The 18,744-nt window shown below is 57.8% G+C and overlaps 1 long non-coding RNA gene across 1 annotated transcript in view; it reads left to right on the forward strand.

Annotated features, from left to right (window-relative positions):
* Window positions 1-274: 274 nt before the first annotated feature.
* LOC139828798 (uncharacterized) overlaps window positions 275-18,744 on the forward strand; it is a 104,144-nt gene continuing 85,674 nt past the window's right edge. The window contains exons 1-2 of the long non-coding RNA XR_011740788.1: window positions 275-1,182; window positions 1,317-1,588. This is a non-coding gene — a long non-coding RNA (uncharacterized lncRNA). The remainder of the gene's footprint in view (window positions 1,183-1,316; window positions 1,589-18,744) is intronic.

Below are 18,744 nucleotides of genomic sequence, written 5' to 3' on the forward strand. Positions count from 1 at the left end.
CTCTGACACCCAATGAACTGTCCCGTCCCAACAGGTGGGATGAGGGATGAGTTAACTCTTGGTTTCTCCTTAGCTCTTTGAGTTTTTCTAGTTTCTTTCTTGTATCTCCCCAGGACTTTGTTACAAACTGGGGGGTCCACTCCAGGAGCCTGTTTATCCTTTGCTTTTTCCTTGGGTGAACTTCTCTTCATCCCAGAATTGTAGCATGATCCTCCCCAAGAGACTGTTGGGGGGTCCAAAATTCTCACGTGATCCCCCACCAAGGGACTGTCAGGGGGTACCTCTGGCAGGTCACTCCCCTTCGACCTCTTGTGGGGATCAAACCCACAAAACCTGGCTCACAACATGGGGCTCAAACCCACGACACAGAGTTCTTCGCTCGCTTTGTCCCTTCAGTGGCCAAGCCCCTCGCGGGGTGTTGGAACCGCACTTAGAAGGACTCCACGCTCCCTTCGCAACCAGGTTGCGTCTCAACCAGCACCAGTCACACAGTCACACTGCCCGACCCGGCGGTACTTACAGTCCGCTTTTCCCGTCGGGACCGTCGTGCACTCTGGATTGCGGGTAAACTGCAGTATTCAGGGGGAGTGAGCTCCTTTCTTTTGCTTCTGCTTTAATTTTGAATAACGTTGGTAGCTCTCCGCACACCCGAGTGCAAGGGCCCCTGTTAAAGTGGGGCGCCTCCCTTGAACCTGAGGTAACACAGAGCCATCCAAGGTTGTCACGTCGGGGTCACCAATTGAAATAAATAGCTTACACTTTTTCTATGGATAAACAACGTTTAATCCAATTCCTTAGTTGTATTCCTTAAACACGTGTTTGTTAGAGCATAAGCAAAACAGCGCTGGGTGCGTGGGGGATTCGCTCTGCCCAACACATACACCTTTTAACAATGGGAAGTGTGCTTAAATACAGTAAGGTGTTACATATTCATAATGACCCCAGAAACGCCTCTACATGTTCATAACCTTTCCCCGCTTCTTATTAAAACCAGTCTCAGATAACCATTTCCATAGTCTGCTCGTTGACCCTCCCCAGTTACGCCTGCGCAGTGCCATGAAGATTGGAGAGCCCCGGAGTCAAAGATGAGTCCTCATGGAGGGATGATCAATGCTCGTTTTATTACAATTCTGATTCTATTCTATAGGGTTAATCCAAGGTTCACGCGGGATATGACACAAGGTAATTAGTTACAACGTAATGTTCACCCGTTACAGCAATAGCACGTCTTTGTTCTACAAGACAGCATACCTTTGTTCTACATCCTCTTTTCGTGTTTTACTTCTTAATAAGTTTCTTTCTATTGATTACCCAAGGACAAATCCTTGCTGTCCGACACGTACGCTGGGTTGTGCAAGTGGGACTGGAAAAGTACCGAGTGCCCTGTTTCTTCAAGCATATTCTCTACAGTGTCACTTGGTGATTTTGAGGAGGGGTCTTTGGATGAAGGCTCCTTCAGCTTCGTCACAGTGAACTTTTTACCTGTGGCTCGTTATGATGAATTGGCTGGAACCCAAGCTGCCAAGTCGACTGAAATCAGACTGGCGCCCCCTTTTGCTGTAAATCTCGGCTGTCTTGTCTCCTGAAGGTTACAGCTGTCTTCCCAAACCCTGTCTTCCCAAACCCTGCACCCCAAATCCTGCACCCCCAAATTCGGCCCTACCAAACTCTGCACCCCTAAACCCTACAACTGAAACCTTGCACCCCCTAATCCTGCCCTCCCTACCTTCCTGAACCCTGAAACCTGCACCCCAAATCCTGCATTCCCAAATCCTTCCTATACACTACACCCCTAAACCTGCCCCCAAACCCTGTACCCCAAAGAATTCCCTCCTAAACCTTGCACCTCCAAATCCTGCACCTCAAAGGCCTGGAAACCCAAGCCCTTCAACCCCATCCCTGCACCCCCAAATCCTGCACCCAAATCTCTCACCCCCACCACCCTGCACTCCCAACCCCTGCACCCTAAAACTCCACACCTCCAAATCCTGAACCCTGAAACCCCACACCCCCAAATCCTGTGCCCCAGTCCTGTGCACCCCACACTCTGCAACCTTAAATTTCCCACCAAGCCCCTGCACCCCAAACGCTGCACTCTGAGACCTGACTTCTAAACCCTGCACCCCCAAACAGTGCACCCCCAAATCCTGACGCCCCAGATCCTTCCCTCCCATACCCTGCAGCCCCAAATCCTGAACCCCCAGATCCTGAATTCCAGGATCTTGCACCCCCAGACCCTGCACCCCCAAATCTTGCACCTCTAAGCCTCCACCCCTTAACACTGCACCCCCAAATCTTTCACCCCAAAACCTCAACCCAGAACCCTGTACCCCAAAACCCTACACCTCCAAATCCTGAACCCTTAAACCCTGCACCCCCAGATCCTCCCCCCAAATGAATGAACCCCCAAAACCTGCACCCCCAGATCCTGCTGCCCCATACCCAGCACCCCAAACTCTGCACCCAGAAATCCTGCACTCTCATAACCCTGAACCTCAAACAATTCCCTCGACCCTGCACCCCCAAACCTGTAACCCCAAACGCTGCACCCCCAGGTCCTGTCCCCAAACTCTGCACTGCCAGATCCTGCCCCCCTAGACCCTTAAAGCCCAAATATTGCACCCCCAGATCCTTCCTCAACACCCTGCACCCCCAAATTCCCCACCGAAAACCTGCACCCCCAGATCCTGCACCACCAAGTTCTGTACCCTGAAGCCCTGCACTGAAAATCCTGCCCCCTAACTCTGCACTTCCAAATCCTGCACCCCCAAATCGTTCCCCCAAACCATTCGCCCCTGAATCTTTTATGTCCAAACCTGTTCCCCAAACCTTGCACCCCTGAACTCTGCTCCCCCAAAGCCGGCCTGCGAAACCTGGTCAACCAATTCCATCACCCCCAGATCCTGCTCCCCAAACCCTGCACCCAAAATCCTGCCCCACAAACCCTGCACCCTCAAATTCTGACCCCCAATCAATGCACTGACAAACCCTGCACCCGCAGATCCTTCCCCCCCAAACCTGGCACCCTGAAATCGCTCACCCCAAATCCCTGCACTCTCAAATCTTGCACACCCCAAAAATGTGCACCCCCAAATCGTTCACCCCATATCCTGCCCCTTTAAACTCTGCACTTCAAAACCCTGCACCCCCAAATCCTTTCCCCAAACACCCTGCACCCATTAATCCTGTAGCCCCAAATCCTGCACCCCAAGTCCTGAAACTTCAAACCCTGCGCCCTCAGATCCTTCCTTACCCAACCCTGCACCCCAAATCCTCCAACCCCCAAATCCTCCAACCCCCAAGTCCTGAACACCTGAACCCTGCACCCCCAACTCCTCACCCCAAAGCCCTGCACCCCCAAATCCTGCCTCTAAACCCTGAACAACAAGGTTCTGCACCCCATATCCTGCTCCCCCATATCCTGCTCCCCAGATCCTGCACCCCAGAATCCTGCACCCCCATGCTGTGATCCCTGCACCCTGCACCCCCAGATCCTTCTCTCCCCAAACCCATAGCCCCATAACCCTGCACCCCAAAGCGCTGCACCTCCAGATCGTGAACCTTTAAACCCTGCACCCCAAATCCTTCCTCCCCAAAACCTGCACCCCAATACCCTACAATCCCAGATCTTGCACCTGCAAATCTCTGCACTCCACAACCCTGCACCCCAAATTCTGCCCCCCAAAGCCTGATCCCTGAAACACTGCACCTCCAGACCCTGTACCCCCAAATCCTTCCCCAACACCCTGCTCCCCCAAACCCTGCACCCCAAGATCCTGCTCCCCTAAATCTTGAACACCCAAACCTTGCACCCTCAAACCCTGCACCCCCAAACCCTGCATCCCAAACCCTACACCCCTAAATTCAGCCCTACCAAACTTTGCACCCCTAAACCCTGAAATCTTACACCCCCTAATCCTGCCTTCCCAAATCCTGAGCCCTGCACCCCCAAAGCCTGCATTCCCAAACGCAGCACCCCCGGTCCTGAACACCCAAATACTGCACCCCCAAATTAGGCAGTCCCAAAACCAGCACCCCAAAATCCTCCATTCACAAACTCTGCACCCCTCAAACACTGCACCCCCACATGTGCACCCCCAAAACCATGCCCCCCCTGAAACGCTGCACTTCAAAACCCTGCACCCCCAAATCTTTCCCCCAAAACCCTGCCCCCCCAAACCCTACACCCCAAGGTCCTTCCCCCACCTCCTGGAACCCCAAACCCTGCACCCCAAAGAATTCCCTCCCAAACCTTGCACCTCCAAATCCTGCACCTCAAAGGCCTGGAAACCCAAGCCCTTCAACCCCCATCCCTGCAATACCAAATCCTGTACCCCAAAAACAGCACCCCAGAATCCTGCACCCCAAATCTGTCACCCCCAAATCCTTCCCCCACCACCCTACACCCTCAGATCCTTCACCCCCATCCCCTGCACCCCAAAACCCCACACCTCCAAATCCTGAACCCTGAAATCCCGCACCCCCAAATCCTGTGCCCCAGTCCTATGCATCCCACACTCTGCACCCCAAACCCTGCACTCTTAGACCTGACTTCTAAACCCTGCACCCCCAAACAGTGCACCCCCAAATCCTGAAGCCCCAGATCCTTCCCTCCCATACCCTGCAGCCCCAAATCCTGAACCCCCAAATCCTGCACCCCTAATCCTCCACCCTCTTAACACTGCACCCCCAAAACCTGCACCACCAAATCCTTCACCCCCAAAACCTCCCTCCTCCAAACCCTGCACTTCAAAATGCTGCACCCCCAGATCCTGACCCCAAAACCCTGCACCCCAAATCCTGTACCCCAAAGCCCTGCACTCTCAAATCATACATGCCCAGAACGTGCACCCTAAACTGTGCACCCCAAAATCCTAAACCCCTTAACCCTGCACCCCCAAATCCTCCAGACCCATGTCCCGAACCCAGCACCCCAAAATCTACCCCCCAAAACCTGCATCCCCAAATCCTGCACCCCCAGGTCCTGAATACCCAAAATCTGCACCCCCAATTCTGCCTCCACAAGACCTTCACCCCCAGTCCCCGCTCCACTAAATCCTACACCCCAAACCCTGCACCCCCAACCTCCTGTACCCCAAATCCTGCCCCCCACAAGTTGCACCCTAAAATCCTGCACCCCAAATCCTGTCCTACCCATCCTTCACCCCAAACCCCTTCACCCCAAGATCCTCCTGCCCTAAACCCTGCACCCCCAAATCATCCCTCCCAGCCCTGCCCCCCAAACCCTGTCCCCCTAAAGCCTGACCCCGAAACCCTGCTCCCCAAAACCCTGCTACCCCAAACCTTGTACCCCCAGATCCTTCCGCCAACACCCTGCAATCCCACACCCTGCACCCCCAATTCTGGCGCTAAACCCTGCACCCCCAGAACCCTGCACCACTGAACCTTGCACCCCAAAACCGTGCTCCCCCAATCCTCCCCCCCCAAAACTCTGCACCCCAAAACCCTATACCCAAAACACTGCACCCCACAAGTTGCACCCCATATCCCTGCACCCCCAAATCCTCCAGCCATCAGCTCCTGCACCCCCAGGTGCTGAACACCTGAACCCCTCACCCCAGACCCCTCACCCCAAAGCCCTGCACCCCCAAATCCTGCCTCTAAACGCTGACCTACAAGGTTCTGTACCCCAACAGCCTGCTCACCCAGATCTGCACCCCAGAACCCTGCACCCCCATATTCTGATCCCTACAGCCTGCACCCCCAGCTCCTGCACCCCCAAAACCTGTACCCCTAAATCCTGCACCCTTCAACCCTGCAGCCCACAACGCTGCACCCCCAACCTCTGCAGCCCCAGTTCCTTAACGTGTGAAACCTGCGCCCCCAAGTCCTGCACCTCAAAACCTTTCACCCGGAATCCTGCCCCCCAAACCATGCACCCCAAAATCAAGGCCCCTCAAACTTGCACTCAAAAGTCCGCACCAAGAAACCCTCCCCCCCCAGTTCCTAAAGACAGGGAACCTGCACCCCCAAATCCTGCACCCCAAACCCCTGCACCCCAGTACCCCAGACCACCAAATCTTGCACCTCCAAATCCTGCCCCTATTAGCCCTGCACTTCAAACCCTGCACCCCAAATCCTGCAACCAAACCCTGTACCCCAAATCCTGCAGCCAGCCCTTGTACCCCTAAATCCTTGACCTCCACATCCCGAATCTCCAAACGCAGCAACCCCAAAACCCTGCACCCCCAATCCCTGCACCCCCAAATCATTGTCCTTCAAATCCCACACCCAAAGCTCGTACACCCCAAGATCTTGCACCCCCACACACTGCACCCCAAATCCTGCACCCCCAAATCCTCCAGCCCCATGTCCCAAACCCCCAAACCCTGCACCCTCAAGTCTTGCACCCCAATTCTGCCTCCCCAAGACCTGCACCCCAAACCCTGCACCACTAAACCCTGCACCCCCAAACCCTGTACCCCAAATCCTGACCCCCACAAGTTGCACCCTAAAAACCTGCACCCCAAATCCTGTCCTACCCAACCCTTCACGCCAAACCCCTTCACCCCAAGATCCTGCTGCACTAAACCCTGCACCCCAAAATCATCCCTCCCAACCCTGCCCCCAAACCCTGTCCCCCTAAAACCTGACCCCTAAACCCTGCTCCCCAAAACCCTGCTACCCCCAATCTTGCACCCCCCAACTCTGCACCCTCAGATCCTGCTGCTCCAAACCCTGCACCCCCAAATCCTCCAGCCCCACGTACCGATCTCCCAAACCCTGCACCCCAGAACCCTGCACCCCACAACCCCTTCACCCCCAAACCCTGCACCCCCAGCCCTACCCAATAAACTTTCCACCCCCAAATCCTGCCCTACCAAGCCCTCCACCCCAAACCCCTGCACCCCAAGATCCTGCACCCTAAACCCTGCACCCCTATATCCTCCTTCCCCAAACCCTGCACCCCAAAACACTTCACTCCAAACCACTGCACCCCTAAATCCTGCAACCCCAAATCCTGGCCCCCAAACCCGGCACCCCAAACTCCTGCACCCAAAGATCCTACTGCCCTAACCCTGAACCCCCAAATCCTGCACCCCTGGAACCTGCAACCCCAGACCCTGTAGCCCCAAATCAGGCCCCGCAAAATCCTGCTCCCCCAGCCTTGCACCCCCAAATCCTGCACCACCTAATCCTCCAACCCCCTAACACAACCCCATAACCCCTTGTCCCCAGGGCCCATTGTGACATCCCAGGACCCCCCTTTGTCCCCAGGGCCCATTGTGAAGTTCCAGACCCCCTTTGTCCCCAGGGCCCATTGTTGCATCCTGGGGTCCCCCGTCATCCCCAGGGCCCATTGTGACATCCTGGGGACCCCCTTTGTCCCCAGTGCCCATTGTGACGTTCCAGGAACCCCCTTTGTCCCCAGGGCCCATCGTGACACCATGTGGACCCCCCTTATCACTGGTAAGCCATTTTGACTGCATGGGGACCCCCCCTTGTCCTCAGGGCCCATTGTGACATCCTGGGCACACCTCATTGTCCCCAGGGCCCATTGTGACATCTTGGGGACCGCCTTGGACCTCTGGCCCATTGTGGCACTGTGGGGACCCCCCTTATCACTCGGGACCCATTGTGACACCATGGGGACCCCCTTTTTCTCCCCAGGGCCCATTGTGACATCCTGGGGACCCTCTTTGTCCCCAGGGCCCATTGTGGCACCATGGGGACCCCCTTTGTCACTGTGGCCCAATGTGACATCCCAGCACCCCACTTTGTACCCAAGACCCATTGTGACACCATGGGGACCCCCATGTCCCTGGGGCGCATTGTGACTTCCCAGGACCTCACTTTGTCCCCAGGGCCCATTGTGACTTCCGGGGGACCCCCTTTGTCACCAGGGCCCATTGTGACGTCCCAGGACCCCCCACTGTCCCCAGGGCCCATTGTGACATTCAGGGGACAGCCTTTGTCCCAAGGGCCCATTGTGACACCATCGGGACCCCCGTTGTCCCCAGGGCCCATTGTGACATCCTGGGAACCCCCTTTGTCCCCAGCGCCCATTGTGACATCCTGGGGACCCTCTTTGTCCCCAGGGTCCATTGTGACATCCCAGGACCTCCCCTTGTCCCCAGGGCCCATTGTGACATTCAGGGGACCCCTCTTTGTCCCCAGGGCCTGTTGTGACATCCTGGGGACCCCCTTTGTCCCCAGCGCCCATTGTGACACCATGGGGACCCCCTTTGTTCCCAGGGCCCATTGTGACATCCCAGGACCCCCCCTTGTCTCCAGGGCGCATTGTGACATTCAGGGGACCCCTCTTTGTCCCCAGAGTCCATTGTGACATCCTGGGGAGCTCCCTTTGTCTCCAGGGCCCATTGTGACATCCCAGGACCCCCATTTTTCCCCAGGGCCCATTGTGACATCCTGGCGACCTCCCTTTATCCCCAGGGCCCATTGTGACATCCCAGGACCCCCAATTGTCCCCAGGGCCCATTGTGACATCCTGGGGAACGCCCTTGTTACTGGGGACGCATTGTGACACAATGGGGACCCCCCCTTTGTCTCAGGTGCCCATTGTGACATCCTGGGGACCCCCCTTGTCCCCAGGGCCTATTGTGACATCCTGGGGACCCCCTTTATGCCCAGGACCCATTGTGACGTCCCAGGACCCCCCATAGTCCCCAGAGCCCATTGTGACATCCTGGGGACTCCCCTTTCCCCCAGGGCCTAATGTGACATCCTGGGGACTCCTCTGTGTCCCCTGGGCCCATTATGACATCCCAGGACCCCACTTTGTCCCCAGGGCCCATTGTGACATCCTGGTGACTCCCTTTGTTCCCAGGGCCCATTGTGGCACCTTGGGGACCCTCTTTGTCACTGGGGCCCATTGTGACATCATAGGACCCCACTTTGCCTTAGAAGGTCACTAATCGGACTACTGGTACATCCTGACTCTGCTTTCTCAATAAACATTGAAGAACACCTGGGGTTTGTTTGCTCCAAGGGAAAACTTCCCTGCCACGGTTCCTGGTTCCCGGTCCTGTTTCCCGGTCTGGTTTGGCTTCGCTATCAGAACAGCTGCTGCCTCCACAGCCGCGCTCAAAGTCCCCGTTGTGACACCGGGATGGCGGGAGAAGGGGGGTGGCGGGGGCGGCAGCGGCGGCGATTGGGGGGGGGCAGTCGGGGCTGGGCGGACAAGCGGCGGCTGCTGCAGCTCCTCAGGCAGCGACAGCAGCAGCGATCGGGGGGACGTGGGGGGCGGACAAGCGGCGGCTGCTGCGGCTCCTCAGGCAGCGACAGCAGCAGCGAACGGGGGGACGTGGGGGGGCGGACAAGCGGCGGCTGCTGCGGCTCCTCAGGCAGCGACAGCAGCAGCGAACGGGGGGACGTGGGGGGGCGGACAAGCGGCGGCTGCTGCGGCTCCTCAGGCAGCGACAGCAGCAGCGATCGGGGGGACGTGGGGGGGCGGACAAGCGGCGTCTGCTGCGGCTCCTCAGGCAGCAACAGCAGCAGGGATCGGGGGGACGTGGGGGGCGGACAAGCGGCGGCTGCTGCGGCTCCTCAGGCAGCGACAGCAGCAGGGATCGGGGGGACGTGGGGGGCGGACAAGCGGCAGCTGCTGCGGCTCCTCAGGCAGCGACAGCAGCAGCGATCGGGGGGACGTGGGGGGCGGACAAGCGGCGGCTGCTGCGGCTCCTCAGGCAGCGACAGCAGCAGCGATCGGGGGGACGTGGGGGGCGGACAAGCGGCGGCTCCTGCGGCTCCTCAGGCAGCGACAGCAGCAGCGATCGGGGGGACGTGGGGGGCGGACAAGCGGCGGCTCCTCCGGCCGCGGCCAGGACGTGGCTTCGCCGGCACCGGGGCCCGAGACCGCGCGCTGTGGGGCTGCGGGGCGGGTGTGGGGCCGGGGGTCTCCGGGGGTCCCGCAGCGGCCGCTGTGGGGCGGGATGGGGCGGCTGTGGAATTACCTGTGGGGCACTCATGGGGCTGCTGTAGGGGTCTTAAGAGGCATGTCTGGAGCACTTATGGGGCGACTATGGGGCAGGTGCTGGGCTGCTACAGCGGGACCTGTGGGGCACCCAGGTATGTGCACCCAGCACCGCGTGCACGCACACGCAGCTACGCACTGATGTGTAAGCAAACACGTGGCCACACACACGCACACTTCCACAAGCGTGCCCAGTCCCATCTATTGACAGAAAGACGTACGTGAAATGTACTGACATGTTTGAGGGTAAACACGTGCGTGGATGTTTGGCATACTGCACACACGCACACGTCTGAACGATAATGCTCCAGCTTTAGCATAAATGGAGCTGACATCAAGGCACTCACATGTGGACAGACCAACGTTTATAGGCACTAAGGCTTTCGCGCACAGGTTCGTCCAAGAACAGGCACATACCTGCAGGCACCCTCCGAATGTGTGTTCTGTGCATTCTCTTAAGGGACGCTAGATGGCAGCAAAGACCATGAAATTATTAACCTCAGTCTAACCCTAGGTTTATGACATTTTTCCTTACTATAGATGCGTTTGATGCTAAAAATTCCCCCAAATTGTAATGAATATGCGATAATTGTGTGAATACAAGCATCGCAAGAGCATCCAGTTTTTGGAGCACTTATGGAACATGATAAAGCCAGGCAGAGCCTGACAAAGCGCGACAGAGCCCAACAGGGCTTGACAGAGCCTGATAGAACTCAACAGGGGCCGACAAATCCCGACAGCGCCTGACAGCGAACAGTGGAGTCTGGCAGGGCCTGACAGAGGCTGTCAAAGCACGACAGAGCCAGAGGAGCCTGACAGAGCCCAGCAAACCCGACAGGAATAGACAAGGCCTGGGTGCACAGACCTGGGTGCGTGTGGAAAGGTTTCTGCCTGTTTTCCAGTGAGGAATGGTGTGTGTGCACGTGGACAAACAGAAGGCGAAGCAGCTCGGTTCCAACACTGAAGAAGGCTGTACAGTCACGTAGACACGGGGGCTGCTCCGCTCTTGCTCTCCTGCTCTCTTGCAGGACACAGAGGCCTCAGAGCCCTGTTCAGTTCAGTTCAGTTCCATACAATGTTCACTGACTGCAAGAAAATCCCTCAAATCCCCCACAATGTGGGGCTCAAAAGGGAGTCCCCCTGAAAAGAGGGGGTCACAGTCCAAAAATGCCTGAAAATTCCTGGGGGAGGATAAACCCTGTAAATATGAGCGTGAGAATTTCAAACAGAGAGAAGTCTGTCGTTTGTATTTATATATTGCAGAATGGTATTCATGTAGATATAAAATGATTTTAAAATAAAACCCCTTTTCTACTCTGTTATATAAAGGATTTTAGAATGTAAAAAATTTCTGTTGATGGTTTTAAGAATACAAACATCTTATCTATTTGTAGATTAAAAAGTGAAGGACTTGAAAAAGAAAAAAATATCTAGATAGGAACTTAAAATAGAAAAAAGTGTGAGTAGGCAGAGCTCTGTATAATTACTACGTGTTACATAGTCTAAATAGGTAATAAATATCATCTATATATATCCACTCACACCCGTATACATACCTTTAATTTATTAATAAATGTAAATCGATATCCCAGTCTAAATATATATAATTGTAAATATGTCAAAATCTGTAAATTTGAAAAGATACCTGAGTGTTAAAATGGAAGTTTAAATGTATTTAAGTGTAAATAGACACTGGATCAGAGCGCAGCGCGGGGCAAACGGGGACGGGTGATGATAGGCGGAGAGAATGGAAATTGACGTGCTTAGCTGGCCAATCAGATTGCGGAGAGGGAAGAGAAGGGGCGGGCCGCGGGGGAAGGGTTGTCTCGAGGGCTTCCCAATGCGCATGCGCAGAAATGGGCGCTGCGAGGTGCACGGGGCGCTCTCGGCGGCCACGTGCGCGCACCGTTGGAGCCCGGAGCGGACTCGCTGCGCCGCTGTTTCTGCGAGGCCCCGGGGAGTGCCCGGCCCGGCCCCGCCCGGCCCGCTCCGCTCCGTCTCAGAGCCGCCTGGAGAGCCGGGTCGGGCAGCCCCTTCTCGGCTCCACCTCTTCCCGAGCTAAGCCACGCCCCCTTGGGGCCGTGCCATGTTGACCGCACCCTCTCCCTACCCCAAGAGGCTCCTCCCATGGGGGCGTGCCCCAGAGAATGCCCACCCCCAGACCACCTCCCATGGGGCGTGACACAGAGGCTCCGCCCCCCCGAGGGGCTCCCCGTGGGCGTGCCCTCTCAGTACCCGCCCCTCGGCACTGACCCCACCCCATGTAGGCGGGGCCACACCCAGCTGCCCCCTCCCATCTGTGACCCATAACCAACCCCATAGCAGCCCTATGGCTGCCCCACAGGTCCCGCTGTAGCAGCCCAGCACCTGCCCCATAGTCGCCCCATAAGTGCTCCAGACATGCCTCTTTAGAGCCCCTACAGCAGCCCCATGAGTGCCCCACAGGTAATTCCACAGCCGCCCCATCCCGCCCCACAGCGGCCGCTGCGGGACCCCCGGAGACCCCCGGCCCCACACCCGCCCCGCAGACCCACAGCGCGCGGTCTCGGGCCCCGGTGCCGGCGAAGCCACGTCCCACAGCGGCCGGAGGAGCCGCCGCTTGTCCGCACCCCACGTCCCCCCGATCGCTGCTGCTGTCGCTGCCTGAGGAGCCGCAGCAGCCACCGCTTGTCCGCCCCCCACGTCCCCCTGATCCCTGCTGCTGTCGCTGCCTGAGGAGCCGCAGCAGCCGCCGCTTGTCCGCCCCCCACGTCCCCCCGATCCCTGCTGCTGTCGCTGCCTGAGGAGCCGCAGCAGCCGCCGCTTGTCCGCCCCCCCACGTCCCCCAGTTCGCTGCTGCTGTCGCTGCCTGAGGAGCCGCAGCAGCCGCCGCTTGTCCACCCCCCACGTCTCCCCGATCGCTGCTGCTGTCGCTGCCTGAGGAGCCGCAGGAGCCGCCGCTTGTCCGCCCCCCACGTTCCCCCGATCGCTGCTGCTGTCGCTGCCTGAGGAGCCGCAGCAGCCGCCGCTTGTCCGCCCAGCCCCGACTGCCCCCCCACAATCGCCGCCGCTGCCGCCTCCGCCACCCCCCTTCTCCCGCCATCCCGGTGTCACAACGGGGACTTCGAGCGCGGCTGTGGAGGCAGCAGCTGTTCTGATAGCGAAGCCAAACCGGACCGGGAAACAGGACCGGGAACCAGGAACCGTGGGAGGGAAGTTTTCCCTTGGAGCAAACAAACCCCAGGTGTTCTTCAATGTTTATTGAGAAAGCAGAGTAAGGATGTACCAGTAGTCCGATCAGTGACCTTCTAAGGCAAAGTGGGGTCCTGGGATGTCACAATGGGCCCCAGTGACGAAGAGGGTCCCCATGGTGCCACAATGGGCCCTGGGGACAAACGGGGTGCCCAGGATGTCATAATGGGCCCAGGGGACACAGAGGAGTCCCCAGGATGTCACAATGGGCCCTGGGGGAAAGGGGGGACCCCAGGATGTCACAATGGGCTCTGGGGACTATGAAGGGTCCTGGGACGTCACAATGGGTCCTGGGGATAAAGGGGGTCCCCAGGATGTCACAATGGGCACCTGAGACAAAGGGGGGGTCCCCATTGTGTCACAATGCGTCCCCAGTGACAAGGGGGTTCCCCATGGTGTCACAATGGGCCCTGGGGAAAAAGGGGTGTCCTGGGATGTCACAATGGACCCTGGGGACAAAGGGGGCTCCCCAGGATGTCACAATGGGCTCTGGGGACAAAGGGGTCCCCAGGATGTCACAATGGGCCCTGAGGACAAGGGGGGGTCCTGGGATGTCATAATGCGCCCTGGAGACAATGGGGGGTCCTGGGACGTCACAATGGGCCCTGGGGACATAGGGGTACCCAGGATGTCACAATGGGCACTGGGGACAAAGGGGGTTCCCCATGGTGTCACAATGGGCGCTGGGGACAAATGGGGGTCCCCTGAATGTCACAATGCACCCTGAGGACAATGGGGGTTCCTGGGACGTCACAATGGGCCCTGGGGACACAGGGGTCCCCAGGATGTGATAATGGGTTCTGGGGACAAGTGGGGTCCCCAGGATGTCACAATAAGCACTGGGGAGAAAGGGGTGGTCCCCTTGGTGTCACAATGGGCCCAAGTGACAAGGAGGGTCCCCACGGTTCCACGATGGGCCCTGGGGACAACGGGGTCCACCGGATGTCACAATGGGCCCTGGGGACAAAGTGGGGTCCCCTGAATGTCACAATGGGACCTGGGGACAAAGGGGGTCCTGGGATGTCACAATGGGCCCTGGGGACAAAGGGGGTCCCCATGGTGTCACAATGGCCCTGGGGACAACGGGGGTTTCCCAAGATGGTTCAATGGACCCCGGAGACAATGGGGGGTCCTGGAACATCACAATGGGCCCTGGGGACAAAGGGGGGTTCTGGGACTTCACAATGGGCCCTGGGGAAAAGGGAGGGTCCCCAGGATGCAACAATGGACCCTGGGGACAAAGACGGGTCCCCTGAATGTCACAATGGGCCCTGGGAACAAGGGGGGTCCTGGGATGTCACAATGGGCTCCAGTGACAAAGGGGGTCCCCATGGTGCCAAAATGGGCGCTCAGGACAAAGTGGGTCCCGAGGATGTCACAATGGGCCCTAGGGAGAAAGGGGGTCCTGGGACGTCACAATAGGCCCTGGGGACAAAGGGGGTCCCCAGGGTGTCACAATGGGCCCTGGGGACAAGGGGTTAGGGGGTTGTGTTAGGGGGTTGGAGGATCAGGTGTTGCAAGGCCGGGGGAGCAGGAGTTTGGGGGGCCTGATTTGGGGCTACAGGGTCTGGGGTTGCAGGTTCCAGGGGTGCAGGATTTGGGGGTTCAGGGTTTAGGGGTGCAGTGGTTTGGAGTGCAGTGTTTTGGGGTGCACGGTTTAGGGGAGCAGGATCTTGGGGTGCAGGGGTTTGGGGTGGGGGGCTTGGTAGGGCAGGATTTGGGGATGGAAAGTTTATTGGGTAGGGCTGGGGGTGCAGGATTTGGGGGTGAAGGGGTTGTGGGGTGCAGGGTTCTGGGGTGCAGGGTTTGGGAGATCGGTACGTGGGGCTGGAGGATTTGGGGGTGCAGGGTTTGGAGCAGCAGGATCTGAGGGTGCAAGATTGGGGGTAGCAGGGTTTTGGGGAGCAGGGTTTAGGGGTCAGGCTTTAGGGGGACAGGGTTTGGGGGGCAGGGCTGGGAGGGATGATTTTGGGGTGCAGGGTTTAGGGAAGCAGGATCTTGGGGTGAAGGGGTTTGGGGTGAAGGGTTGGGTAGGACAGGATTTGGGGTGCAGGTTTTTAGGGTGCAACTTGTGGGGGTCAGGAATTGGGGTACAGGGTTTCGGTGTGCAGGGTTTAGTGGTGCAGGGTTTGGGGGTGCAGGTCTTGGGGAGGCAGAATTGGGGGTGCAGGTTTTTGGAGTTCAGGGATTTGGGGGTGCAGATTTTGGGTGTTCAGGACCTGGGGGTGCAGGATTTGGGGATGTAGGTTTGGTGGGGGCAGGGCTGCGGGTTTCCGTATCTTGGGTTGAAGAGGTTTGGGGTGAAGGGTTGTGTACGGCAGGATTTGGGGGTGCAGGGCTTTGGGCTGAGGGTTTGGGGGTGCAGGGTTCGCATGTTCAGGAACTGGGGGTGCGGGATTTGGGTTTGCAGGTTTGGGAATTTTGGGGTAAAGGATTTGGGGTGCAGGGTTGGGGACGCAGGATCTGAGGGTGCAGCGTTTGGGGTGCAGAGTTAGGGGCTGCAGGATCTGGGGTGCAGGGTTTGGGGGGCACTGTTTTGGGGGGAAGGATTTGCGAGATGCAGGGTTTAAGGGTTTAGAATTTGGAGGTGTCGAATTTTGGGGTGCAGGAGGTGTGGGGTTTGGGGTTGCAGGATTTGGGGGAGAATGGTTTGGGGTGCAAGACTTGAGGGTGCAGGGTTTTGGGGTTTGGGACATGGGGCTGGAGAATTTGGGGGTACAGGATTTGGGGTGCAGTGTGTGGGGGTGCAAGATCTGGGGGTGTACGAGCTTTGTGTGTGGGATTTGAAGGACAATGATTTGGGGGTGCAGGGATTGGGGGTGTAGGGTTTTGGGGTTGCTGCGTTTGGAGATTCAGGATGTGGAGGTCAAGGATTTAGGGGTACAAGGGCTGGTTGCAGGATTTGGGGTGCAGGGTTTGGTTGCAGGATTTGGGGTGCAGGGTTTGAAGTGCAGGGCTAAAGGGGGCAGGATTTGGAGGTGCAAGATTTGGTGGTCTGGGGTACTGGGCTGCAGGGTTTTGGGGTGCGGGATTTGGGGGTGCAGGTTCCATGTCTTTAGGAACTGGGGGGGGAGGGTTTCTTGGTGCGGACTTTTGAGTGCAAGTTTGAGGGGCCTTGATTTTGGGGTGCATGGTTTGGGGGGCAGGATTCCGGGTGTAAGGTTTTGGGGTGCAGGACTTGGGGGCGCAGGTTTCACACGTTAAGGAACTGGGGCTGCAGAGGTTGGGGGTGCAGCGTTGTGGGCTGCAGGGTTGAAGGGTGCAGGATTTAGGGGTACAGGTTTTGGGGGTGCAGGAGCTGGGGGTGCAGGCTGTAGGGATCAGAATATGGGGGTGCAGGGTTCTGGGGTGCAGGATCTGGGTGAGCAGGCTGTTGGGGTACAGAACCTTGTAGTTCAGCGTTTAGAGGCAGCATTTGGGGTGCAGGGCTTTGGGGTGAGGGGTCTGGGGTGAGGGGTTCAGGTGTTCAGCACCTGGGGGTGCAGGACCTGAGGGTTGGAGGATTTGGGGGTGCAGGGATTTCAGGGTGCAACTTGTGGGGTGCAGGGTTTTGGGTATAGGGTTTGGGGTGCAGAGTTTTGGGGGGGAGGATTGGGGAAGCAGGGTTTTGGGGTGCAAGGTTCAGTGGTGCAGGGTTCTGGGGGTGCAGGGTTTAGCGCCAGAATTGGGGGTGCAGGGTTTGGGATTGCAGGGTGTTGGGGGAAGGATCAGGGGGTACAAGATTGGGGGTAGCAGGGTTTTGGGGAGCAGGGTTTCGGGGTCAGGCTTTAGGGGGACAGGGTTTGGGGGGCAGGGCTGGGAGGGATGATTTGGGGGTGCAGGGTTTAGGTCAGCAGGATCTTGGGGTGAAGGGATTTGGGGTGAAGGGTGGGTAGGACAGGATTTGGGGGTGCAGGATTTTAGGGTGCAACTTGTGGGGGCAGGATTTGGGGTACAGGAGGTTGGGGGTGCAGGGTTTGGGGTGTAGGATTTAGTGGAGCAGAGAATGGGGGTGAAGGTCTTGTGGAGGCAGAATTGGGGGTGCAGGTCTTGGGGAGGCAGAATTGGGGGTGCAGATTTTGGGTGTTCAGGACCTGGGGGTGCAGGATTTGGGGATGTAGGTTTTGGGGGGTAGATTTTGGGGTGCTGGGTTTGGGACATGGGTCTGGAGGATTTGGGGGTGCAGGGTTAAGGGGTTTAGGATTTTGGGGTGCACAGTTTAGGGTGCACGTTCTGGGCATGTATGATTTGAGAGTGCAGGGCTTTGGGGTACAGGATTTGGGGTGCAGGGTTTTGGGGTCAGGATCTGGGGGTGCAGCATTTTGAAGGGCAGGGTTTGGAGGAGGGAGGTTTTGGGAGTGAAAGATTTGGTGGTTCAGGTTTTGGGGGTGCAGTGTTAAAAGGGTGGAGGATTAGGGGTGCAGGATTTGGGGGTACACTGTTTGGGGGTGCAGGGTTTAGAAGTCAGGTCTCAGAGTGCAGCGTTTGGGGTGCAGGGGCTTGGGGGGAAATTTAAGGTTGCAGAGTGTGGGGTGCACAGGACTGGGGCACAGGATTTGGGGGTGCGGGGTTTCAGGGTTCAGGATTTGGAGGTGTGGAGTTTTGGGGTGCAGGGGATGGGGGTGAAGGATCTGAGGCTGCAGGGCGGTGGGGGAAGGATTTGGGGGTGAGAGATTTGGGGTGCAGGATTTGGGGGTGCAGAGTTTTGGGAGGCAAGGATCTGGGGCTGCAGGATTTGGGGGTTCAGTGTTTAGGGCAGCACAATCTTGGGGTGCAGGGGTTTGCAGTGAAAGGTTTGGTAGGCAGGATTTGGGGTGCAGGATTCTGGGGTGCTGGGTTTTGGGGCACAGGATTTGGTGTTGCAGGGATGGGGTTGAAGGGCTTGGGTTTCCAGGCCTTTGAGGTGCAGGATTTGGAGGTGCAAGGTTTGGGAGGGAATTCTTTGGGGTGCAGGGTTTGGGGTTCCAGGAGGTGGGGGAAGGACCTTGGGGTGTAGGGTTTGGGGGGGCAGGGTTTTGGGGGAAGGATTTAGGGGTGCAGGGTTTTGAAGTGCAGCGTTTCAGGGGAGCATGATTTTGGGGGTGCACATGTGGGGGTCCAGGTCTGGGGGATGCAGAGTTTGTGAATGGAGGATTTTGGGGTGCTGGGTTTGGGGCTGCCTAATTTGGGGGTGCAGTGTTTGGGTGTTCAGGACCTGGGGGTGCTGCGTTTGGGAATGCAGGCTTTGGGGGTGCAGGGCTCAGGATTTGGGAGGGCAGGATCAGGGGGTGTAAGATTTCAGGGTTTAGGGGTGCAAAGTTTGGTAGGGATGAATTTAGGGGTGCAGGATTTGGGGGGCAGGGTTTGGTGCTGCGAGATTTAGGGGTGCAAGATTTGAGGGTGCAAGGTTTGGGTGTTCAAGATTTAGGGGAGCAGGATCTTGGGGTGCAGGGTTTGGGGCTGCAGGGGTTTTGGGTGAGGGATTTAGGGTTCAGGCTTAGGGGTGCAGGGTTTGGGGGCGCAGGGTGTTAGGGAAGGATTTGGGGGTACAGGGTTTGGAGGTGCAGTCGTTCAGGGATCAGGGTTTGGGGGGCAGAATT

Source organism: Patagioenas fasciata, chromosome 10 (assembly GCF_037038585.1).
Source record: "Patagioenas fasciata isolate bPatFas1 chromosome 10, bPatFas1.hap1, whole genome shotgun sequence".
In the NCBI taxonomy this organism is placed as follows: domain Eukaryota; kingdom Metazoa; phylum Chordata; class Aves; order Columbiformes; family Columbidae; genus Patagioenas; species Patagioenas fasciata.